Source organism: Dunckerocampus dactyliophorus, chromosome 15, assembly GCF_027744805.1.
Source record: "Dunckerocampus dactyliophorus isolate RoL2022-P2 chromosome 15, RoL_Ddac_1.1, whole genome shotgun sequence".
NCBI lineage: Eukaryota > Metazoa > Chordata > Actinopteri > Syngnathiformes > Syngnathidae > Dunckerocampus > Dunckerocampus dactyliophorus.
Genome location: NC_072833.1, coordinates 7739699 through 7767189, shown reverse-complemented (window position 1 = coordinate 7767189; position 27491 = coordinate 7739699). Strand labels below are relative to the sequence as shown.

Sequence of the window (27491 nt, the reverse complement as noted above, 5' to 3'; positions counted from 1 at the left end):
GGTTCAATACATGTTTGCACTCTCACCCTGTTAAGCGCCTCAGCCCTTCAGGAAATGCTTGTAAAGCTTCCTGAGCTAATGTGTAGTGATTTTTCAATGAAAAACTGAGTAACGATGACATCATTACCTGTCAGCCCGAATGACGCTCTGTGGCTCATCACGGGGGTGTTGTGTGTGTTTCCCGACGTGGCACGATGACACCCAATACGTATCAAAACTGGCACAAAATTGGCACTGTTAGAGAATGATTAAATGAACGATGTGTTTATTGTACTGCATCATTAATGGCAGCTGTTTCTGTGTTTGGAGCGGTTGACCATTGCTGCGCGTTTGCCCCTGTTGGCCACCGTATCAAATACAGCAGAACCTCGGTTTTGGACGAAAATTATTGCCACAGATATGTCTTAGTTTTCGTACACTGTCTCGGTTATCGTATGGCCAAACAGTGCCTCTAAAAAACTACTTGAGTCCCCAAACAAAGCATCCATGGGATGGTGACTCAGTCTCTGCGAAGAATGGACAGTGGTTCTTTTAGAGTTGGGTCACTTTAGACCAGGGGTCACCAACACAGTGCCTGTGGGCACCAGGTAGTCCCCCACGACCACATGAGGCGCCCGCAGGCCTGCTGTTCATTCAGGTTTTCAGTTAATAATGTGAGAACACTAAGACATGTATTCTGAAACATAAAATGTGAGTTGTGGATACCAGCAGTTTGTGAATGTTTTGGTAAGACAAGCATATTTGCTTTGTTTGGGTTGAAACAAGGTGCTCGTGGCCATTTTCATTTTCTAAAAGTAGCTCTCACAAGAAAAAACGTTGGTGACCCCTGCTTTAGACAAATTCCAAACAGGGAATCCCTAATCATCTTTATTATGTGTGTTTGGGTGGTTTATTTGTTCGTAGAACCCAAACAGAACGATTAACAACTCCATATCTGTCTGCTTTCTTCCTCCTTTCAAGCACTGCGCTGTGCGCTGATGAGCCGTTCAAGCACACGGCGTATTTCTGATGTATTTCTCTTTGTTTTTTGCATGTAAAACTATAATTATTCCCTGTAAAATGTGTTTTGTGTTCATATTTGTGCGTGTCTGGAATGGATTATTGGATTGACATTATTTCTTACAGGAGAAGTTGATTCAGTTTTTGTACATTTTGGTTTTCATCTGACCTTTTGGAACATATAAATGGCGCAAATGGAGGTTCCACTGTACTGCAAACTGTTGTGTTTCATTTGAGTCAATGGGTGACTTTGATATTTTCAGTGACTCAGCAGACTAGCGTGAAGGGTGACATCACAGCCGCGCCATGCCCCAGTCATCTCATGGGATGCTAAGTAAAGCGAATCCCTTAGCAATGGCTTGGTGTGCCAGTTATCCTGCAGCAAGCTTTGATACTCTGGAATTCCGGCGAGACGTTCTAACAAAACAGCAGAATGAATTGTTTGTGTTTTGCCTTTTGCACGATGCATGGTGGCAATTTGTCTTAAGTTCTTATTTTGACTGAAAAACAGGCTACTTTTAAAGCCCTTCACTCATGTATTCCGCCATTAAAAGTCACTGACAACAAATAATTAAGATGCGGTTACCGAATCAAAGCAAGAAGTACCTTGCTCTCACCCTCCAGCACATCTTTCTCTGCTTTCCTTACCGTTTTATACCGCTACACTTTCTCCCAAGGACATTTCCCTGTCCTTTGCGGCTTTCCACTTAACATATTACTAATGTCTTACACCGCAGTGGAGCTTTTGATGGATTCCTCAGTGTGTCTTCGCTGAGATTGGAGGCTTTTGTGTCATCCGCAGTGCACCGCAGGAGCCGAGACATTGAAAAAATCAAATCCACAGGCTCCCTTGCCTGTATCTGATTCCGAAGCTGCACTTTTAGAAGCCTGACATCTTTCTTAGATATCTATCAGGTCCCCGTAGTAGTGTCGATGCTCAGATTTCAGCATAAAAGTGCAACAGTAACTGAATCAGCCTCCATGATTGTGTAACAGTAAGCAGACAGGGAGACGTCCTTACACCAACAACATGTAGTAAATTGAGCTTAAAATAACACTTACTGTGACACATTACTGTTACGAACGTTATTCTTCAATAGAATTCCGTGAAGGGCACGTATATACAAAGTTGACTATTGAATGTCGTGTCTTGGGTGTACTTGTACTGAGTGTAATTGATGCACGCGGCTCAAAATTATCCATTAAATTATAAATTATGCTGATTTTAATGTAAAATAACAGAGTGAGATTTTGCAAAAGTTTTAGTTATCCCATGTCTAGAGGGCTCTAATAATGTTAAAAACTGTATTTAGAAGGTCGGAAACAAGTGTTCTATGCTGTAACTGAAAATATTAGATTTATAAATAAGGAACACTACCACTTAACCGTGATAAATGAGGGATCACTGTATATGCTGTATACTGCTTCCTTGCTATTATAGTCACTGGTACTGTGTATAATGATTGACATGTAGAAGGCCCAATGATAGCATGAACAGTGATACCACCCCTGACCTACCCCTAGCTAGGTGATCCCGCCCGTGTGTCCACCCACCACTTCATGGAGGACAGCATTGTCTGAAAATATTGAGGCCCTGCCAACTATCTGTCAGTTTCAGATGCGGGAGCTGTAAGTTTGATCATTTTGTTGTTCTTCAGCAAAAAGGCTAAGCTAGCATGATGTTTCTGTTGAATGTGACTGTGATGTGAGCACTGCGGCTCACATAGCTATGCTAGTGTTGCTAACATTTGTGTCCCACTGCCCCACTTCTTAATGTTACATTGTTGTATGTCATATATGGCATCTACAACTAGTGCAGAGTTACAGTGTGTATGTAAAAAGTGAATAAACTACACAATTGTGCTTCTTGGAGCCACACACGTATTAGCTTTAAAGCTAGACATGCATCATGTCTGGATTTAGGGCAACATGCTTTAAATACACTATTTTGGGAGATTTGAATTTGTTAAAAAACAGTAATATACGGGATCTCCAAACAGAAGCGCAGGTCACAGCAGAGTGGAAAAATATATTTTGAGTCTAAATAGTGAAATGTCCTGGGAAACCCCCTGTATTAGGAGATCTTTTTGTGAAAGCACAGCGGATTAAAAGTAGATCACACTTTTCAACTGCTCAAAGTCACAAGACTTGAGTCAAATGTCACATGTTCGACTGACTGCCACTTCCTGCCAATGAACATCCATGCAGGCTTTGTGCCTTGCGAGGGCTCTGTGTGCTGTCCCAAAGCCAAGAGCCCTGAAGGCTGCCCAGTACTAATAATGCCAGTCTGCCATGCACCCATTCCATTATCAGCGTGAGCGTGCCTTCATGTGATAAAAAGTGAAGATATGCACACATGAGAGCATAAACAGGTGTGCCCTGTCCTCCTGCAGGTATGTGTCATCGTTTGCCCACGGCTGTGTCTTTGAACAAGTGTAGTTCCCTTGCCACTGAAGGAGAATCACTCATACAACACATGCCAACAGAGGAAAACTGCTTGCAGTCATTGTCATGCTGTTTCTGGGAATGACATATCATAGATGTCCCAGAGCTACTGTCTGCTGTATGGGCAGATGTCCCTAGAATGACACGACTAGCACTGGTTTTTAGTGTTATACTGTACATCCGGGCCAGTGCATCCGTACATCCCTAATCTTTATCCTTTATGATGGTCATAATAGTTGAACGTTTAATAGCAAAAGTTCTGCCAGTATTGGAGAGTGTATGCTATGATGTTAATTTTTTAGTTCTTTGGTGATGTCTTTTCTTTTCCTTGGCACATTTTCACATTTCCATGAAGTGCAAAAAGCTAATTAATAAGCAATGTTATTCATTCACTGTAGCTCCAAATAAGGCACACACTGAGTACACACTGCATCATGAATTCAGGACCACCCGAATTCAGTAAACCAATGAATATACATGCTAACGTACTCACTTCAATGTAATGATAAACCATCATCTTGCAGGGTTGCCACGGCAACAATTATGCTATACTAAATTGTACCCCAGTGGTCTCCAACTCAAGGCCCGGGGGCCAGATGTGGCCTGCCACATCACGTTATGTGGCCCAGGAAAAAACTGCGATGTGGCCCTCAAAGAAAACGAGTTTGACACCCGTGTCAGAGGATAGGCAGCAATGATTCACTCTCCCTGTAAAAGTTCCAAGATGATGATGCATTCAAGTCTCCTCCCAAAACATCATTAGGGTGGGTTTGCCCTTATCGTACACACAATTCAGCCAATCACCAAAGCTTTAGTTTGCACTAATAAATGTCAGAGCATAAAATTTGGATTCTGCTGTTCCGTCTGATAGGGAAAAGGTCAACGCTAGTGTGGCAGGTACAGGCAGTGTAATAATTAGAATTTCAGCTGAATAATGAGATAAAGTTAGTCTGTTGTTAAGTAAGTTTAGTTGCACAGTCACCATGGTTACCACCAAGGTCCATCGTCTGTTTCTATCCTCCTCCAACTCTGACTTGTCCACACGCTTGTTGGCTGTGACGTGCGGAGCTCATCAAGCGTTGCCCATGATTTACGCCATGACGCCCCTCTTTTGACGGATAGCCACATTACTGCCAGACGTGTCACGCGAGGCAAACGACGGCGGTAAATGGATAGGATTCGGGGGTGCTGTCGAGTGTGCAAATGTGGAATATTGTCTCTCAGAGAGGTGAGAAGTAGTATTTACAGTTACAGAATATGGGCTGTATTGCATCTCTTCCATGCTTGGAATTCAGCACCGGTAAGATTTTTAATAGCAGAAATTAGATTAAAAACAGCAGGGGTGATGTCATGCTGCAGGCAGGCAGAATTTGTCGATGATGCAGTCACTGGAGCGTTGCAACCTGCTTAGATGGTAGCTTTAACCCTCTTCTTGTCATCAGAACCCCCACTCTCAAGGACACTTTTCTGTGTACATATGAATAATGTGTGTCCTCATCAAGCAAGCAGCTAAGTGCCATTTTGTCAGGGTTTTACCCAAATAGACCATTAAGGTGAACAAAATACCACACATACGGTATTTTAATAGTAGTTGCTGCTAGTAGACAACTCCTTCAGAAAACACAAATCACTTGATTGATTAAAAAATACACAGTTGCATGGTCTCACAGCTGTGCAACAAGTGCAAACTGGAATAGATGTGTTTATCTGCTTGTCTGTGCTTTTTAAGCAGTTGCGTCAGAAATATAAGCAGGGGCCAATGTGATAAGAATAAGAATAAAAGCTAGGGATGCTCCGATCAGGGTTTTATGCTTCTGATTCCGATACCGATCATCCAGGAGTGAGATTGGCCGATACAGATACCGAGACTGATCACGTGGATTAACTGTACCTTTTTCAATTTGTTTATGATGAGTGATATTGGTCAAGGGCGCCGTTAGACATTTTTTCCTGTGAAAAGGAAAGTAACAAGTAAGGTGGTGCTTGCGGTCTGGTTCTGTCACTGCCATCTGAAGAGAAGACATCAATCAACCTGCACTTGCCTATGAAACGCTACCCTACTTTCATAACACACATTATCCACCTGTTCCGAGCTTCTCGCTAGATACCCTGGGCATCACACGCAGTTTTGGCCTCTGACCCCAACAACGCACACAGCTTCCACCACACAGCTTGGTTGTTCATCTTCAACACGCCCCCGAGGTCATCGCTTGCAAGGTCAGAGGTCATTAATCAGATATGTGCAGCGGGACTGTAATGGGCTCAAGCTCTCAGTGCAGGATCATCAGTTGGACTCCTGCTGGGAGTGATGCTGGATGCGGAATTGATCATGTGCTCGCATGTACTGTATTTATGGACACACTGGAGCCTCAGAGCGGTCCGATAGAGCAGGATGGGGAGGGGGAAGGAAGCGGGAAGGCAGATGGAGGACAAATGATGAGGGGTTTTGTGCATAAAGTGGAGACTGGAGTCTTTGTCAGCACTGTTTAGCTCCTTTTTCTGATGATTGTGGGTGGTTACTTTGACATTGTAACAAATGGCCTCAGTTGCTTATTGTCTCTGGTGTCAAAGTGGGGTCAAAGGTCTTAAATGGAAGGTGAAGGGTAGCAGGGGATCTATATGGTTAGCAAATTAAAGTTATAGCTCATTGTGACGGTTTATTCCATTAACGTTCCATCCGTCATTTTGTAGTCAAGGCACAATTTTCAATTCTTGTCAAAGCGGTTTGTTGAGAACGAGGGGGGCCGATAAGCGAAAGATATCAAAGTGGTCGACCGCTTTTCTCGACATAAAATTAGAGACCCAAATGGGTAATTTCTAAGCCATTTCTTAGCCATTTCGTAAATCAACAGCCCGAGCGCCGCATTTTGGACACCCGTGCCCTATGGTCTCACAGTTGGGACATTCAGTTTCTGCAGAATCTGATCGTATTATTTCACTTTGCCACTAAAGCTTTTTTCTGGACATGAAAACGTTAGCTGTTGGACCAAAGTCCCTCGTTTTTGTCAATTGCGGGTTGTTGGATAAAGCGGCAAAATCCAGTCTTGGCCGACTGTTGCTGAGGCTTGGCTCTCTTTTCCACACTGATATTTTTCGTTCCAGTCAAGTCACATGCGAGATGAGAACTGGAGTGCTGCCAAGGAGCATCAATACTACATTGGAACATTCATAGATTGGTGTGATTAGATTTGAATTGTCTGGAAAACATTGGACAGCCCTGCATGTGTGTCCAGATGACTTTGAGTATGTAAATGCACCTTGTTAGGGCTTAAAGCAGCAATGTATGTAATTTTACCTACACTGACTTGTAATAAAGAAAATAGCAGCCCTGGAACCACTAAAGTTTATTCCATCAGAAAGAAATAATGTTTTATAGGCTCAGAGAACATCTTTAACTCTACAAGCAATGTTTTAGTAATATTAGTAATAGATTTATATTTGAAAACAGTCAAACAAGTGTAAAAATAAGTACGCTTTAATGATAAAACAAGAAGTTTTGTACGGCTAAGAGGCAAAAAAAATGTGGTTAAATTCCAAATTGCACGATCTATACTGTTTAGATGGTTAAGATGGTCAGATACTATTAGCTTTTTAGGCTTCCAACCGACTATGAACATCAGTTAATTTAGAGAAGTTAGAAACTAAATTCCACTTTGCAACTGTAAGCCTGGGAGCAGAATAATAGAAAAGCAACAGTAACAATATATTTTATGTACAGTATTTGTTTGTATAAGATTATGCTTCTGCTCCTGAACCATTGCACAGCAATGGGCAAAAATTTGGCAAGGCATGCAGCCTGACTGTGTGGCCTGTGCTATCTGAAAAATACACCACGTGGTGGCGCTGTTATTAAACCCCTTAAGTCGGATTGGCTTTAAATTTCCCACACAGTTCACTATAACTTTTGGGTGTTTAGCTGAATCGCCGTACAATTTGGCACACGTCCGTAGGGGACTGACAAGCAAATGTGTGTAAAATCTGAGCAAGATTGGTTGAAAAACAACCAAAATGTCTTCGCTGGGGCATAGGCTGGACTGAGCAACTATTGGCTGTGACCATTTGTGTAATAATTAGAAAACATTGAGGACATCTGTTAGCATGTCCCATAGGGGGCGCCACAAATGCGTTTCAGTGAGTGCACGTCAGAGCACAGATACACAGCGCTAGCACTTTTGGGATAATAAGTGTTATGCTAATTCGTGTGAACTTTTGTTTTGCAATTTCAATCAAGAGCAGTTGCTTTTTTTATGAGAACAAGCATCATTGTGGCCAAAGAAACTATACTTGAAAGGTCCTGCACTGTATGATGTACAGTATGTGCGTGGACAAGTTGATGGCCAATGCCATAGCAAGCATTACCTTTCATGCAATACATTTTCTCACAATATATATGCATATGTTGCTACTTAAACTGATTCCACCTTATTTTTTCTCCTGATTGTGTAAAAGGGAGTGCTAATTGGATTGTCATATTTTCACACAGATGAATACGAGGGAGAAGAAAAAAAGCTTGTCTTTTTTTGTCTACTCCTCAATCCTCTTCTTAGCCCAGCATGATTTTAGTAGCTCAAGATTAAACTCTAATCCGCTGGCCTTTGTTGTTCTTCTTCCACCAGTTCCTCGCAGATCAATTCACTCATCTTTGATGCTAAATGCGACCACTTTACATGATCGGGTGAAGCTACTGTGGACATAAGTCATCTTTTACTGCCTCCTGGAGGGCAGTGTAATCCCTGCCTCCACCCCGTACTGTCTCTGTCTCTACACACACACACACACACACACACACACAATGGATGTTGGAAGGTCGGGTCAGCAGAGGTCAAAAAAACGCGAGGGGGGGGAGCTACCGTGGTAACAACCATCAAAGTCCCACAGCAGATGACTACCACTGCTATAAATGCCCTATTATCTACACAGTTCTTGCAAAGATGATGCGGTGGGTGAAAAAGTTGACACACTCCTTAAAAAGTGAAATAGCAGATTTAGAGGAAAAACAATGGAAAAGGTCAAACAATGCAGCCATAATGCATCAGAAAACTTTTTTGTGAGTTTTGACTGTGTGCAGCTATATTTTGAAAATAGTGTGCACAATTGTGTACTCATAGATACTGTACAGACCTCCTATAAATGCTTGATTTTAGACCATACCATTAGTTAAAATTACGAATACCCAAATCCAGGATCCATGTCATGAAACTTTCACTTGGCCTGTGCCCTACCCAATTTCCAACATTTTGTTGAAATAGTAGTTTGTGTGTAATCTGGCAAAAATCATTTTAAAATGTGGCATTGTAAAAATATATATATATTTATTTACAGAAAGTCAAAAGTCGCTTGGGTGAAGCTATTGAGGACACAAGTCATCTTTCTCACCTATTCAGTCTTTTTACCTGAAGCGGATTGTGCACCTCAACTCAGCAGCGGGAGTGTGGGAAACCTCTTGGGCGGTCATGGCACATTACAGGAAAAGATGCTCAGCCTTTTGGTCAGCAAGTCTCTGTAAACCCCACTGACTGCCAGGGTTATGGTTGTGGGGTGTTACTGTATGTCTGCCTCTCCACAGGGGTTGTTATCAGATAGCAACAATGTTGCTTCAAACCCTGGGAGATTAGGCCAAAGCAGGGAAAAAACACCGTTGCTTGGGGCCAAAATGATCTGCAGAGTTGAACGTTCAAACATAGTCAGTGTTCTCCGACATTATGTGCGTATTGGAAGCATTGGCCACAATCTAGCCTTCATGCTGGAATTTGGACAGTGTTTTTACACTCAGCAAAAATATTAACACTTTTGTTTTGTCACTTATTTTTCATGAGCTGAACTCTTTTTCTATGTACAGAAAAGTCCTATCACTGTCAAATATTTTTCACAAATCTGTCTAGATCTGTTTTAGTGGGCGTTCATAATTCATAATCCATCCACCTCACAGGTGTGGCATATAAAGCATCCTGATTAGACAGCATGATTATTGGACAGGTGTTTCCACAATAAAATGCCACTTCAAAAGCGCTCACAATCAGGCTCCAGGGACACTTAATAGAGTTATAACATCATTAAAAATCCTCTCTGGTTTAAACCCTCTCAAAAAAGTTCAAACCTTTTTTTGAATTTTAATGATCAAACTATGAGGTTAGTCACAAGAAATCATTATGTGACTCACCTGCCTTTCACTCACGTGACCGTGCCTTTTCATCCTAGCGTCGTTCCGCTGTACTTTAGCGTTTTTGTATCCTTGTTAAAATTGCTCCTGTCGTCGTATTGTCCTCTTCCTTGAACCGAGGATTCATTTATTCCGTAGAGGCCTTCCTTCAGCATGTCCAGAATTCCAACTTTTTGTGTGATGGTAAGCATCCTCCTCTGCCTTTTGGGCGCGACCGCAGTTGCCTTTGACGGTGCAGAATGTTTTGTCAACATTGTGTGTGTTGTCGGGGCTAAAACTTGCAAACATACAGCACTTCAGAGTGACACTGCTACATTTACATACATTTGGCAAGCCGAACACATTCTGTACTGCACAGGAAGGCACGGAGGAGATTGATTGACAATGGTCTACAGTCACTTAGCCATTCAGGACGCAGAACACGATGCATGGGTTCTCCCTTATCCAATCAGAACGCAGACACAACGCGTGGATTCCCCCTTAGCCAGTCAAGACAGAACACAATGCATGTTCATTCGCTGTAAAAAAAAAAAAAAAGTCACAAAAAAAAAACAGCGAGTCTGCGAAAGGTTTGTAGCGAGTGAACACTGTACGTCATTAATGTGTGTATTGTGACCGATACTGTCCGTTTATGCATTGGCAGATTGGAAGATTTGTATCATGTTGCATTATTAAATCTCATTTACTCTTTACTTCCACGATGGCCTTTTTTCTTACTACTGATGCACCCCATCCATCCTGCAACTTCGACCACAGATCACATGGCTTTTGAGTGTTCTTGCGTTGATCACATCTTGCAGTGATTTACTGCTGCAATGTAAGATTTCCTGTCTTAAAACACATTTTTATTATTTGGCTTTTTTAACCCGCTTGGTGGTCTTTTAAATCAGCCTTATACTGCCTGTCAGGTTTTTATCGTGTGGCTTATGTTTTTGCTGTGATACTGATTGTGCGGCACTTTGGTCATCTGTCATTTTTTTCAAATGATCTTGACTATATTGCATCCTTCCGATCTTTGCAAAGTTCCTCTTTAAACTCATGCTGATCGACTTTGTGGAAAGGGCAAAAATAAAATGTAAACCATAAAACTTCAAAGTTGCAGAGATGTGGTTGGTCTCTAAGCCAACCGCGGGCGCAATACGAGAAGTCGCATCGGGACATTTGCAGGATGTTGGAAGCAAAATGACCGAGGAGAAGACTTCCTAAGCCAGATAGTAAATCATCACGAGGAGATGGAAGGAAGTTGCGACTTTGACGGGCAGGTGATGATCGGTTGTTTATTATTAGTGATCCAAATCCAAATCTGAGGCCAATGCTATACAGTAGAATAATAAATGGATGATAAAGTCCAACATGATGGAAGCTGAATGCTATGAATGAAAATCAAATGCAGCTCAGATTGCTCAGAAAGTTCTTCAACCGTTTCAGTTCCAAGTGACCTACCAAAAATTTCATGATGTCAAAAAGACTGCAGGGCCAAGTCATTCTAAGTTAACTCGTTTCCGTTGTTCAGTCTGTGAGACTTGTAGGCTACCATGCCTCTCATATCAGTCTTCAGTGCGAGTAGCAACACGGTTCTTGTTTGAAGAGGTAGAATTATCCATTAATATGTATCCTCATTAAGGAGAAACATAAGAAATAAGGCCAGTCCATCAATAACAACCTGGCCTACTTCGCAGTGCCTAAAATACTCATCATAATCTACTATCAGTCTCTCAGCCAACAACAATAGCTTTTTTTTTTTTTACATTTTCTGTACACAGAAGACGGGTGAATGAGGTCCATGACGAATGGCTTTGTTGTGCATGTGCGAGTTTAAGCTCCTCCACATGGAATAAAAGGGCCACAATAAACAAGCAGCAACGCCAGACATGATTAATGGATATGCATGAACAGGATCTCTCAGCAAATCCTGCAGGCTGCAGGAAAACTTTAAATATCTTGTCTGGGAGCAAACTCCTCTGCGCACACACCGAAGCTTCCTTAGCGAGGAAGGATCGCTTGGAAACGTCTAATTTAGCATCTCTTTTCTGCAGTCTGACAATGTGAAGCTGAGAAATAGAGCTGTGCAAGAAACTTTATTACCAAATATATTCATTCTGTTTTACTTGGAGGTTCTTGTCTATGAGTAATGAAAGGCAGATGTAAGATAAATGCAAAGCAACCTCTAAGTGCACTTGAGTCAGCTACTTTTTGCAATTTGTTGTTGCTTTTGGAACCCAATAGAACACATTACTTAATTTCACCTGACAAGCGTGGAATTATATACCACATTTGTGGAGCTTCTACTTTCCAGTGGTGTTAACCGTATAGCTCGAGCGATCGAAGGGTGGGATGGGAATGCCGTTCAAGGTTGTGCTTTTCCCTCTATGTTCAATACCTCCAAGGCTAGCAATTCCTGACCTTTTCTCTGTTGCGCCACCACATACACTGCTCAAAAAATAATGAATGATTTCATTGAGAATCATAGTCCAAACAAATCAAATGAGACCACAAGCTGATTTTGTTAATATCTGCTCATAATGTGGCCCACTAGTGTGTATAGCCTCCACTTGCCTGTATGCACTCCACATTTGGCAGGGTACTGTATGCTCCATTGCAGACTTGTGTGGGGGATCTCCTCCCAAACTAAGACATCAATCAGGTCAGTAGTCCCAAAGGTGCTTGAATAGATTCAAGTCTGGAGGACAGATAGGCACACTCTAGTCGGCCACCAGAAAGAGCCCACGGTCCACTGCACCAGGGTCTCATCGTTGTACTTTGACCTGAATATAAGACATTATTTATTCCCCAGAAAAAGCCAAATATTCTGAGTCTAGAGAACTGTCAGTTGAGGTGTGTGATGCTAGGCCTTACTTGTGGACTTGGGCCATGCCACCCTCATGTAGTCTGACAACTGTACCCCGGCAGTGCTCCTCCTGTACCACTTTGCACAAAGTAGCAGATGGGATAGGGCTGATCTGATCCGGTTTCGGTATTGTGTTACGATGCCAGTGTAATTCATGTACTGTCATCCCTCGTTTATTGCAGTTAATTGGTTCTAGACCTGACAGCGAAAATTCCACAAAGTAGGATTCCTTTTTTATAAATTTAATATTTTCACAGTTATGGCATAGAAAACCTGTTTGCGATCTTCTAATTTTTTTTTTTTTTTTACATGATTAAAGCCATCCAGACGTGAAATAACACCCATATAATCACTTTTAAATTTGTCTTAACAAATATAGTAGATATAATCAGAGAAAATAAGCCATTTAAGACAGCTTACCTTGTAGGGGAGCAGAATCGATGGCGGACAGGAAGTGACTTTGGGGGTTCAGAGTTGAGTTTTAGCTTATTGTGGGCTATGACCCCAACAGTAACCCATTTTTATTATTACAGAGCGCTGGTATTGGAATTGGATTGGAAATGAAAAAATATATTGTATATTATAGAATGGTGGTCTTTGTAATTCATTTCCTTGATTCCCAAAAGTGTGATTGACTTGATATTTGATGTGAGACCCAGTGAGCAAATACTGAACATCTTTTCTCTGATCATCTTTTGGATCAACTAAAAGCAGTCCCGGGACTTCCTGTTCTCTAGTTGTAGCAAGAGTGGTGCTGTTGTTTTGCAGCCACAATGTACACGTGCATTGTTTGCTGGTATTCCAAACCAACAGATAAGAGGGAGTGCTGTTGTCCAACTCCCTGAACAAATTTGCAGATGGGTAAAACAACATCAAGCTGTTGTCATGCTGCCGATGCCGTAGCAGGAAGCATCAGCTAAAGTGTTTGCTCCTTTCCTACCCAGCAGGCTTCAAACATCCCAGTCATGACCATCTCTGTTGTACAAACAGAATAGAATCATGCCACTGTGCAAATTGTTATCAGTGTTACATAAAGCCAAGAGCTCATGCAGCGCGAGGAGAGATCCCTTGCTGCTGTCATTAATACATCGTGTGTATCAATCCAATAAGCTCCACAGCCCCACGAACCCTTTGCCTGCCTCCAAAGGTCGCCCAAGGACTTACCCTCTACGATGACGCAAGCTCCATTGTCAGTTCATGCGTCCTGCAGCATGCAAGCAATTATCTGGCTCTGTAATTATGGCACTGGCAGTGACATAAATATGTGGATTACACAGAGACAAAATCGGGAACTGCCGGCGTACATACCAGACAAAGTTGCACGGGGTTACATAATTGGTTAATTACCTCCTGTGCAGTTAATGCGGTCGGGTTTGCTTATTCAAGGGAATTTTTCGGAAGCAAAGACATTTAAAGGCGGTGTGCTGATCTTGCGCTAAATCAGTGTTAAGTGTGTTTCCACTGACAGCAACATGAGCACAGCAGCAGGAAAGCGGCACTGTAGATGCTGCCAAAACAGCGAAAGTGCTTGTAGTCTGAAAGTGAAATACGTACTAATGTCTCATAGCACTAACATATTATATTGATACTGTATGTGAATGGACAGACAGATGCTGTAGATACTCAATGCCACACACAAATTTCCTCCTTTCCAAACTAGCAGCCGATGTTCGATGTAGAATACAGTCGACTGGTCAGTCGTGGAAAAACGTAAAAGTGGTCACTATGATTATATGGACCTAGAGGAACCTGTTTTTGTAACATCACATTTTTATTAAGTGTTCCTACAGAATAAAATAAACAATGGGGATAAATGAAGCTATTATTTTGTGATATTGACACCAATTTTGTGATTTGTAATTGTATTCATTATTTTTTTTCATTAAAATAGTTTTGGACAGGTTTTGTGATTAAAAAGAAATACTAATACTAACACTAACATAACTACTACATTGACAGCTACCACCAGTACTGTTAATAATAAAAAAAAAAAAAAAAAAAAAAAAAAATAATAATAATAATAATAACAACAATAAATTTATAATACTACCACTACTACTACTAATAATAACATACATTTATTAGAATAATATTAATGCCACATTTATAATAATGGTTTATAACAACAACGACGATGACTACACATTCATAATAAAAAACAAATACCAAATTATCAATACAATATTAAAATAATTACAATATTACTAATAAAGCATCATTTAAAAATTGATTTGTTTATTTGACAAATCGTTGGCTATTCAAAACTATTAGCAAATTTTTAGCAACAGTTAAAAATACACATTTTTAGTTGAAAATTATTGGAATATTTCAGTTTCAATAAAAAAATAAAGTGATTTTCTTTTAATTAAAAAAATATAAAACTTTTTTTTTTTAATTCTTTGGTGGTTTGGTGAGCTTTATACATTTTTATAAAAACGTTTTTAAAAATATTCACTTGTGCTTAGAATGCCTGTGTGATTATGTTTAGACAGTATGCATTATACAGTTTTAATCGATAGATGTAGACAAAGAGATAAAGGAATACTTTATTCATAATAAAGTAATAATATCATGATTGTTGTTGACACAGTTCTATTTTCTTCAGCATGGTCATGTTTTGTTGTGCGGTTTGCAATCTAATATACCATAGTGAACTTGTATCCAATGCACTGATGCATTTTTCCCTCATTTTATGCTTCAGTGTTGTGGAAGGAGTCCCATTTCTCCCCACCCCACCATGTCGTCGCAGTTCATTGGTAGCAGCTTGCTTACTGCTACACTCTATGATCTAATTGGACACGAGGCCTCCAGGGTGACTGTGAAGCGAGTGGCACCCAGACAGAAACATGACCCAGAACCTTACAGAGCAGCTGACAGACATTTTTATACATGTGCGCGCCTTGCCAAAGGTTGCAGTGTCTAGACTTTGTTGCATTTGCTTGGTGCCTGTTGTTCTTCAGGGACTGTCTTTTTTTTCATACACGCCCTGCTTTTGTCCTCATGACTTCGATTTATTATTTTTCAGTGCTTCGGGGAGGAATTTAAGCTGGCCCTGACCTCCGAACAAATCAAGCAGGCATCCCCTCTCCAGGCAGGTGCAGAGGTCAGACAGAGCAGTATGAGGCTGAGAAAAGTATAGGAAGTGTTACCTGCCGTTAGCTGTTGTGTATTGTAGAGCAATACATGTGAGATGAGATATACCACACTATCAGATGAACCACTGTTTGCGTTAGGGGAAACTTGTGCGAAAGATGTAATAACAAATTCAGGTGATAGGAATTAGTAGTTAAAGTACAAATAATACATGTAGTAAGGAAGCTATGAAGAGGCGTGTTCTCAAGTAGCTTCTTAGCTTTGGGCGACTACTCCCACAAAGTTGGTGAAATTTTAGGATGAACTTAAAATGCACTATAACCTTTACAGGTGAACTTAATTTGACCTTCTCTAAACTTTTAAATGCATGTGTCCAACTGTATAAAGTATGCCTTTCTGTGAGACTTCCAGACTCTCTGTAGCTCTATTGCAACCTGATGATGAAACATCCCGTTTGAAGTCTGGCAATGTCGAGGCACTGTTGATCAACTCTAGGTGTCATCTTGGTCTTATGATGCCAAAATGTGAACAGCGTCATGAAGAGGACTGTTTCAATACCGATTTTAATTGAACACGTATTATTAATAAACATAAATATATGTTGTTTATTATAGTAATAACATAATGCATAAGAAATCTCTCTCTGTCTCTTTCTCTCTCTCTCTCTCTCTCTCTGTATATATGTGTGTGTATATATATATATATAAATTTAAGGGCAATCAAATGATTACATTTTTTATCAAATTAATCTTGTTTTTCAAATTAATTAATCATAATTAATCACCTTGTCACACTATATTACCTTATATTACGTTATCATATTGCCTTATTTTCTATTTATTGCCTTCTTTTCTATCTATTTTAGACTAGCAAAGGGTACATGTAGTACAGGAAGTGAACAAATGTACTGCAATTGATGGGGGGGTAGGATTAAATAAGCTTTGCTTCGTCTTACTCCTTTTTGGCCATGTTTTTTTGGCATGTTCAAAATAAATGAAACCATTATCATTACCATTGTCAATATCAGGGCAGGAGTATATATATTTGTACTGTATGTATTAACAGCGCCAAATTAACTTCAAATTGAAATCAAGTTAAGAGATGGCACACATCTATTTACCGAAAACTGGTTTCTATAATAGCAGAATATTTGAATCAGACTTTAACTGTGTTATTGTGAGCAATGAGGAGTTGCGTTCAAAGACACCACGTCTTTTAAGTTAGCCCAAAAGAAGAGAGGTGGTCTTCACTGTTTCTTCAACTGTCTGTTGGTCTTTACGGTGGTTGGTCTCCTAACACGGACAATCCGGTGGCCTTACCAGATCCTAAAAAGGCAGCAACAAAAAGAAACACACATACTGTACATACCTGCGCAAACCTAAGTGCAATCAGCCACAAAAAACTCAAACAAAACACCCCTTACGGCCACAGACCTATCACCAAGGTGATGAAGTCATCCTGTCTCAATGTGGATATTAAAGTGAAGCTTCTCCACTAATCCACTAATGATGAGAAAGTGTGTGTTTGTGTGTTGCTGGTGTTGCAGTAGCGATGAGGTCATCCAGCTTCTCTAGTCATGCATGAACACTGCAGTGCAAGAAGTCATCCCATCACTTCCTCCGCAGTGATCCCAATGAGCTCACCGCACACATGAGTTGCATTTCTTGCAGTGTCAGCATCAACAAGATTATGCATATTATTGCCTTCTATTGTATGTTACTGTAGCCGTCCTGAAAAACATCAAACGGAAATTGTTCTTCTCTGGTGTACTAAACCAACAAAGTATAGCCACAACCCCAAATAGGAAAGTCCACATGTTTTTAGTGGTGCGTTTGTGTATTTAAAACATATCCCCACTGATTTTGTTGACTTTCTCGTTGTGCGTTGGTCCAATGATTGCTGTCAAACATATTATTTATAATAGAAACTGCCAGATGCAGTCCACCAAGATTAATAATGAGAAGTTAATACGTAGGGCTTGAAAAACCAGCCAGCATCTGGTGTGATTACCATTTGCCTCAAAAATATATATGCTGACCCAGGGCATCCCAAACATGCTAACTGTGTGACATGTCTGGTCAGTATGCTGGCCATGCAAGAACTGGGATGTTTTCAGGTTTCAGATTTGTGTACGGATCCTTTCAACATGGGCGCCTGCATTATCATGCTACAACACCGGGTGATGGTCATGGAGGAATGGCACAACAATGGCCTCGGGATCTTGTCACGGTGTCTGTAAATTCATAAAATGCACCTGTGTTTGTTGTCCATAACATACGCCCAGGCATGGGCTGGTATCACATTCTGATGGTATGATAATCTTGGGCAAAAATATTTCACAGTGTTACAATTACAGCTCAAAAATGTGTTGTTTTGAAATACATTTATTGAAAAGAAGAGAAAAAAGTCAGGTAAAAACAGTCATTTTTAAGCAATATAATAGAACATGATGGAAGTGGAACATATATACTGAAAATAAATAAATAACAATAAATAACTGAATTATTTCTAAATAAATAAGAAATAAATGAAATAATAAATAAAAAATGCAGTCCTTAATGCAGTCTACTGTGAAGAAAAACAAAGCAAAATGCTAATAAATGCATTCAAGTCAAGAACGTCACAACATAAATAATAATAATAAAAAAGTGATCATGTTATGTTATTATTTCATAGCGTGGTGAAAGTACAGGTCACAACTTGTCCACAAGAGTGTTTTGGATTGTTGGATTGTATATTTGCTGAGTTTTGGTTAATTTGCTTGTGTGGTGACCCACGATATAGTTAAGACATTCACCAAGCCTGACCTCCAGTTGTGGGTCATGTGATTGTTGTAGCAACTGTTATTGCTTGTTGTTCAGTGGAGCGTAAACCGTTTAGACCAGTTATCCTTATTGATGCTGCGTTGTTGCCCGACTTTTTAACACAGGACGTGACAAAGTAGTTCCACAAAGTGGCCGTGCTGGATCTCCACTTTTTCTCATACCTCAGGAACGGTATGATGAGAAATTTTAGTGGTTTTGAAACCGTGACTTTTTCATACCATGGTGTACCTAGAAACCAATAACCAGCCCATGTCGGCAGTACATGCACCTGCCCAGACCATAACCCTACCGCCACCATGGGCCACTCCATTCACAACACATAAGTAAAGCTGACAAAAACATTATTTGTTAATAAATAAGTACAGAATATATGATAATTATACCTTAATTAAATATTAAAAGAATGAAGAGTAAATAGTAAGTTCTGGAGTAAAACACCTGGTGCACCCAGTTCTTGTTGTAAAAATGTCTAGAAAATGTGCATTGTATAATAATTCCACCCTGGAAGAATAACGGTCCAAATAAATCATTAAAGGCCTAAAATGAATGACATTTTATCATTTAGGAAAGTGACAGCATCTTGACGTATAAAGCTGGAGAAAGGACGTGAGCTATTGCTATCTCTATTGCAAAGATAATATCATGTGATGCAATGCCTATTCATCTTTGTTGTTCCAGGCGGTTCCCTTCACATCTGTTTGCCCAGATGTTGCCTGGACAATTGCGACTCGGCAGCCCTTCTTTTTGTGTCCCCATCTTGCCGTCACCATCCTCTAGCCCACAGTGATTGAAGGCAGTCTGGTGAGAGGAGATGACGGCTGTCTCATTATCGCCCCTGCTTCCTCCTTCTGGACCCCTTCCAAACGAGAGTCTGTCCACTGTTACCTCTCTGGCTGCATCTGGCGCTCCGCTGCTTTGACAGCCGCACCTTCCTTAAAGATTCATTCAAGCCATCTCTTCCCAGCCGTGCCTCAAAGTTGGCATCCATCCTCTCAGTCACACTTTCATCATCTTTTGCAAAACTTTCCCCCTGTCGTATTCTGACTCACTCTCTCTGGCCCTAACCTCGTGCTGATAGCATGAAGACAAAAGCGTGTAGCATCCCTGACTGCAGCCAACAGCCACTTTCACACCAAGCGACCATTCGGCAGAGAATAGAGAATAGTTATGTTTGCCTGAGAGAATTTTCCTTACCGCCTATGATGAATACCCACAGGTGAGGTCAGGCTGGCTCAAGGATGACTGAAACTACAATTTATTTAACAAAATAAAGGTCACGATCAATAAATTGATTCGTGGTAGTACGCATTTGAACAGAGTCGTGCTTATTTGTGGTGTGTTTCAGACATTCCCAAGGCAATGGGGCTATTAAATCCCTCACATCCAGGTCTCAGAACACCTCCAATTAGAAGAGTGACTCCACTCTGAGCTTGCCCGACATGTTTTGTTCCAACAAAGCTGCACACTCCATCTAACTCCTTGACTGCTATGTATCCAAACTGCACTTTGGGAACGTCTTATCCACAAAATCCTACTGGGCTCTTTTAGTGTGCGCTCCTTCAGTGTGTGTTCATCTGGATCAGAGGTAGGAGTTCCTCATTGAATGACTATCCCTTATTTGAGACCTCATGACTGGCCTATTCACGTTATGTGAAACAAAGCTCGTTCTTTGACACAAAATGTGTTGCGTAACTGTTCCAGTACTGTCGTGGTAGGTACTATTAATGTAGCTGAAATATCAATTCAATTCTGGCCAATACATTTTTTGATGTGAAACCAGGCTTGTTGTTTGATGCAAAATGCAGGATATCCTTCATGTTTACTTTGCAATGTATTGCATTCCTGTTCCTGTTCAGTCTTATGCTCGTTAGCTGATATACAGAATAAACTGTGCCCGCTGGGAAGGCTCCAGTTCAGGAGTTGTGGAGTTACCATTTAGTTTCAGTACTCCCAGGTTCAACCTGGCCTGGAATGGTTGCAACTGCTTGGGCCCCAGCTATGGGCAAATAGCATGGAGCCAGAGTCCCAAAGGGCAGTTCTTTGCTGCATGCAGCATTGTCCTGGCAACTCCTGCAACGTCACTGGAACCATGTGTAGTGGCTTCTGCCTTTCCAGTGACGTGGAGAAGGGAGACTTCTTGCATGGATACCGACTTGTCTCCCGCATATTCCCACCTCCCAGAGGTTTAACTGATATGCAGTAGCTATCAGTATCTGGCCTACGTGGTGTAATGTGAGACAAAACTTCTTCTATCCATCTGTTTTCAATGCCGCTTGTCCTCACAAAGCTTCTTTATGACACAAAATGTGTTGCGTTCCTGTTCCAGTACACTGTGTCATGCTAGGTACTATAGCTGATGTCGAGCTTATACATACTGGGATATGAAACCAAGCTTTTTTATGACACAAACCAGGATATCTTTCCTATTTACCCTTTGGCCCATGTTGCATTCCTGTTCCTGTACAGTTATGGTTAACTGTTAACTGTTAATTAGCTATCAGTGTTTGGCCATTATACAGTATATGCTGTGATGTGACACCAAAGTTGTTTTAAAATGCAAAATGCAGGAAGTCATTCATTTTACTCTTTGTCCTGTGTCGCATCCCTGTTACTGTAAACTGTGACTGTAAACATAGCTGACATACTGTAACTATCAATATCTGGCCTACATATGTTGTGATTGAAACGACAGCCGGTTGAGAGTAAAGTGAATTGTACCGTGGAACAGGCACACATGGAAGCGCACAAAATAAGCATTAGGTACTCAGTTCTCCGGTGATTTTTATCTTAGACATGGGATTGTATTATTTGTAGTGTATTTGGATAGTTTTATGCAATGATATAACTGAGTTTGAGGTGAAAAGGACAACACCGAGTCCGGTGGAGGCGTAGAAACTGTTGGCAATCTGACAGACGAGTAGCAGCAGGCATGTTATCGATCGGCAAGCTGGAATAATAGGCCACAATAAACTATAGCGCATAAAGTGTTCTGTGAAATACCATAGCATGTTTTTACCCTAACTGCATAGCATACAATTTGTTTATTAAGTTCATTGTTTTTTTGGTTTTATTAATTATAGTGCACTGGAAGAGAATGTAATACTGTATGTACTGTATCCGCCGCCTTGTTTCTACCACTTTGCAGGTGTCATAAAACATACCAAGCTACAACAACCCCTTTGGGAGGACTTGTACTGCTTTTCCTCTGCCTGCCGCTTCTTGATTTGCAGTCTGCTCCCCCAAAATGCCTCATACCAGCTGTAAGCTCCTCAATATTTATGATTCTCTTTTTTTTTGGTAAAACCCACTAAACCATGCTATTGATTGTAGTCGTGAATTGTGTCTACCATCCGCATCAGAAACACATGATGTGAACATCTGCATGCGGATCAGTAGCAGGCCTCAAAGCACACCCATTGATTACCGATGGAGCGCCGCACTTTGGCGGGTTTACAATGCAACCGTTTGCTGTCAGATGATGTTTGACCCTGTTTGCTGTAATTGCTAATTATGGAGATAAAAATGACAAGTACCATTTGTGGATGCTGGGAGTGGCGCATGTTAGTGATGTGACGTGATTTAGGCATACATACTTGGATTTATTCCTTTATTTTAATTTATTTTATTCATTATTATTTAATTTATTATTATATTTTATTTATCAGTAGTATTTTTGTATTTTATTGACCTGGTGGTGTAATAGTAAATGCTGCTGCCTGTTGTGCGGATGGCATGTGTTCGATTCTCGGCCAGGGCCCCAACACCAAGCCATTGGAAATGTCCAGTGACGGTCCCAAGCCTGGATAAACGGTGGTGTTGCATCAAGAAGTGTATCTGGCTAAAAAAAAGTGCTACATCAACCATGCTGTAACTTGACTTGCTGTGGTGACTCATGATGGCACATGCCGATAGACAAAAAAAAAAAAAAAAAACTTAAACAAAATAAGACATTTAATAGAAAAATAATTAAACAAAAGTAGTAGTCTTAAGAATGAATTAATTCATTCAGGCTTTGAAATAAACTATAGTTTTATTCATTGATTTAAAAATTTATATTTTTCTTGATGTTAATATTATATTTATTTAAACTGTTATTTAGTTTATTTTTCTTCTGTGACACTGTTAGGGACTCTTACATGCACACTAATTATAAATTCAGATGAGGTGTTATCATGAGGGACAACACAGTTGCTCATTTGTGTCTACTGTATTTCAAATTTTGCTGTGTCCGGAAGGTTGGTTGCTACGGCAATACTGAGAGCGTAGGACGACTATGTTATTTTCCTCATGACCTGTCCTTGCTTGGAGTTCTCAGCCAACAGGTGAGACACAAAGTACACAGGTAGCAGCAGGTGTGCAACAATGCATGAATGAGTCGATGGGACCCGATTACCCCAGGGAGCCTGACGGAGGAGAACACAAGAGGACAGCGAGTGAGGAATTATGCACAGATGCAGTAGAGGGGGATTGGAGGTAAAAGTGCACAGCAAAGTGCCTTTCATGTGAAATTGTCATTTGTCTTTGGTTGTACCTCATTTTATGTCCATTTTTTCAAAATTGTGTTTTGGTGAACCTTGCAAGGCAGGTGGATCAAAGGAATACAATTTCATTGGTGCAGTCAGCAGCTATAGAGTCGCAAACAAGAGATTTTGCTTGTATGGTACAATCGCAGCAGTTTTATCAGAACGGGTGACGTGATCTTGAGGCAAGCAAGAAGATTATTTTGTTTGTACAGATTTTTTTGATGTACAGTCATCCCTCGTTTTCCAGAAAGTAATTAATAAATAAATGATTGCTATTCTGTGGTAGACTATGGTCTATTATTAGTCAAAATATATTGAAATACAAGTGATATGTGGTATTCTGGTCACTAGGAGGCAGTAACGACACAAAACATTGAGACATTACCTTACATTACATTACCTAAACACTTCATTAAGTCATTAAGTCAGCCATGGCATGTCCGACATGATAGAGTGGAAAAAAAAGTTCTCCTCCTGTTCTGTGTGGAAGTGGTAAGTTTTGGCATGTTAAGTTTAGAGGAAATAAATTTGAGGCTAACTGGTCTCGAGTCTCGAACAATGTGTTGTAAACAATTATAGGAGTGTAAAGGTGACTGTAGGCGTGTTATTTCATGTCTACAGGGCTTTAATAATGTTAAAAATTGTATTGAGAAAGTCATAAAGAAGTTTTCTATTGTGTAACTGCAAAATTATTAAATTTATTAAGCTTGAATCTTATATTGCGGAAACTCATTTATTGCAATTGGGTCTGGAACCAATTAACTGCTATAAACGAGGGACCCCTCTATAGTGGAACCTCTGAACTCACATGCCTCTGAAGTCATCCAGTTCGACCAAAATTAGCGAGAAAAATTGACCTATAAAGAAGAAAGTCCCAAAGAAATGTGAAAATAATACTGTCGATGGTTTTTTGGTGCTTTTTTTTTTTTTTACACCTGTGTAACAGATAGATAGAAATTATTTTCTATGACATAAATTTTTCACAATAAGAGCAAGTCATGCAATTACAAATTTTACAAAAATTTTCAGAGAAAAAGTCATGTATTTTCATTTGTCATTAAAATGAATAGTGGCTAACTTATTTTTTTGCTTTTAATGAAATCCTTGCCTATACAGTTAATAAATGGTTTAGGATACTACACTTTGAATTATTTTTACACTTCTATGAGACTTGTACCACTGGTCATTAAAATTATTAGTGCTTAACTTATTTTTGCATGTAAAGAATGTTAAACATATTGATGTTTTTTCTGAAGTCATTCCCTATGCTGTTTATACATGGTTTGTAGCGACTGCAGTGGTGTTCAGCCTTAGAGAGACTGCTTGTTTGCGGTCCCGTCCACGTGTTGATCTGATTGACCTGTACAACCAGACAGACATCCAAATGCGTTTTTTCCAAACGGCTCTCTCCACACAGATAGATTTATGGAACATTGCGATGTATGTGGCGTGTCGGGTTGTAAATCAGTAAGATTTGTATTCATGTCACATGGTTAGTGCTGACCTTGGGTTGAAGGCTGCACAGTTCTGTTCTAGTCTCCAAAATTACCTGCATGGCAACAAGGCCACAGTGAATCATGAATGATGTCTGCTTAAAAAAAGGCTAAAGTGCTCATATTTTGTCAGCCAAACCATCGTGTCAAGTTAATGTCAACTAATCCTAAACAAAGCAGAACAATCATTTTCCAGTTTGGATGTCCTTATTGATCTCTGTGCAGATTAAATCAATATGGATTAGTTAAGAAAATGCATTTGGGAAGGTCATTTAAACAGCTTGAGATAACATTTCTTTGTTTTTTTTATATTTCCAACAGAGACACATCTCGGAATGTTCAAATCTGACAGCGTTTGCATATTTCATGGGAGCCATTATGATCTAATTGCCACAAGCCTTGTATTGTCAGTCAGCAGTGACTCCAAATGAATCAGAGGGCTGAGCATTACAGCATTACTATTACTATTTAATTGTATATTGTAACTACCAAACCACCCCAGTGACCTTATGTGCATGCCAACAGCAAGGCAATTGTGCTGCTGGTGGATGCATCAATACCCGAATGATGACATAAATGTGAAAGAACAGCATCATCATGCAGCACTTTATACTTCTGCTTCAGTTTGTACCCCTTCACAATCTTCTCAAGGACAGGGAAATGAACTGAGCAGCAGGTCGGCCTCCTCATCCTCTTATTCTTCCTCCTCCATGCTGGTGCTGTGATCAGTGGCAGTCAGACTCCTCCTGAGAGCTTGTTTGTGTCCTTCCTAGCATCAGCAGAGATCATTTTAACTCTTATGTAAATGTTTAAACCGGCAACTAAAAGAGCAAACATCAGATGCGTTTTTTTTCTCCTGTCAATTGGGAATACAAACTCTGCTTAGTCCTATTTTATCAAATGGAAATCTGCAAATGAAACTACCACATGTGTTTGGTAAAAGTAGACATTTTTCGTAAACTCTTCATATTATATAATTGGCCCATTAAAGATCCATAACCAGGATTTTTTTCCACAGTGTAAATCAAATAATATACCCCTGGGGTGTCCTTATTTCTTTACATGACTGACATTTGTGGCGTCCCCTGTGGGTTGTGCTCCAAATGTTTTAGAAGACATGCTAGCATACATGTAATACAGATATCCTCAAAGTTTTATAATCATGAAACAAATGGCCAAATAGTTGCTAAGTCCTGCCCGTGCCCCTGCAAAAACAAATAGATGGATGGTGGCCATGAATTTCCTGTTGATTCGGCTAAATACCCTACATAAATTGCACTCTGCATTACTCTTTACGAAACATTTGCCACTCAAGTGACTTTTAATCAATTGTTTATCTGTTTGTATTTTCATTGGAACAATTAAGCATCCATCAAGATATTTTAAATCAAGAGTTTTTCAAGAGAGTTTTATTGTCATGGCCATTAAATGTGCCTGTGTAGGAATTAGAGGCATCAAAAGAGAAGAATATGAAGGGAAAACCCAATATGGTGTAACCCGCTTATATCGATGCCGCTCAGACTGGCATCGACATAACCAAAACTGAAGTTTCGGCCTGTTAATTATCGGCGGCCGATAGTATCGAATATCCCTAGTGATAATAAAGCATTTTTCATTTTTTGTTTTCTTCATTTCTGCATATTTGTATTTGGATTATTCTGTTTTCATATGATATTGTTATAGTGAAGGGAGTATTGTGTATGGTTCTGTGCTGTGATTCAGGGTTGGACTTGAGAGGGCTGTGGTGTTTGCATGCTAGTTAGAGACAGCCCAAGAGAGAAGAAGAGTTGCCTCGCCACATTGGCTGCATTGAAGTGTGGAGTGTGGGTATACGGTGCTGTTTTGTAGACGCCAATAGATGCACAGTCATCCTGCCTCATCATCATGCCGCCAGAATTACAATAATTTATACTCTTATCTAACAAAGCTGCTGTGGCAATTTTGTTGTATGTCTATGCTACAATGAAAGTAAAGCTTTCGAACATGAGCAAATCATTCTTAAAATCTGGGCCAATAAAATGTTACCACTTTTAATCATACACAAGTTTTTAAAATGAAAACTTATTCAAAAATTGTATTTACAGATTTGTAACAGAAACATCAAATTAACATTTGATACCAAAGGTTTCCCACTTTGTCTCTTGTTTTCTACACAGTTCAATAATTGATGACATGTCCAAACGACGCTCCTCTTCTGTGGATTACAGCTGCAACACGCACATTGAAGTTTGTGATGACATTGCCACACGTTCTGTGGGGATACCTGAAGGAGAGCGTGTACTGCAACAACCCACAGACCATTGAGGCCCTGAAGACCCAACATTCGTCAGGAAATTTGGAGAATGCCTCTTGAGATGTGTGGCAATGTCATCACAAACTTCAATGTGCCTGTAAATCTACAGAAGAGGAGCGTGGATAAACAGTTCTTTACTTTTTATTTTTATTATTCATTTTATTGGCCCACACTGTAAGTAAATAAATGAGTATAGAAGTCAGGTTAATGACATGCTTTTATGTTGAAGCTTACTTTGTGCTGAACAGGAAGCACTATTTAATGGTGTACCACTAGACAGCAGTTATGTCGCTGTTGTGGTTTCATGCTGCATAGCAATAATGAAGAAGTATATAAACATACATAACAGACCCATTTCTCATGGAAACAGGCTCCCAAATTTTACATTGACAAAAGCGGTCGACCATGTACGTCCACGTTGGCACACACAGTAATAAGATGAACACAGTGGACCAGGACTTGATGAGTTGGTCGACATAGACCGACTTAAGCAGGTTGCATTGTAATAGCATGTGCTTTCCAATTTAGCACCACCTTGAATGCATTAAGGAACATATCCTTTCGGTTTAATAAGAGCATTAACGCAAGCACTTCTTCCATATTTTCCCAATGAGCCATGCAATTTCCAAAGCAGCGGTATTGGTGCTCATGTCCATTTAATCATCTCTTTATCAGCAATTACAGCTGATGCCATTTGTCAGAATGCAGGCTGTGCGACTGGCTGCTTTGTGCCCGTCTGAGTAATTAAAGCGCTCACAGAGGTGGAGCACCGCATTGATTTATTTAACCTCTTTTTGTGGACACTGCATGGG

General features: G+C 40.2%; 1 protein-coding gene across 4 annotated transcripts in view; it reads left to right on the top strand.

Annotated features, from left to right (window-relative positions):
* Positions 1-27491, top strand: part of nav3 (neuron navigator 3) — a 307018-nt gene that overhangs the window by 12483 nt on the left and 267044 nt on the right. For 2 of the 4 annotated variants that reach the window (XM_054753827.1, XM_054753826.1), the window contains exon 1: positions 2524-2628. The exons of the other annotated variants lie outside the window; for them this stretch is intronic. The gene's annotated coding sequence lies outside the window, so the exon portion shown is untranslated. Of the gene's footprint in view, positions 1-2523; positions 2629-27491 lie in introns of those variants that run through there. 4 annotated transcript variants of the gene reach the window in all.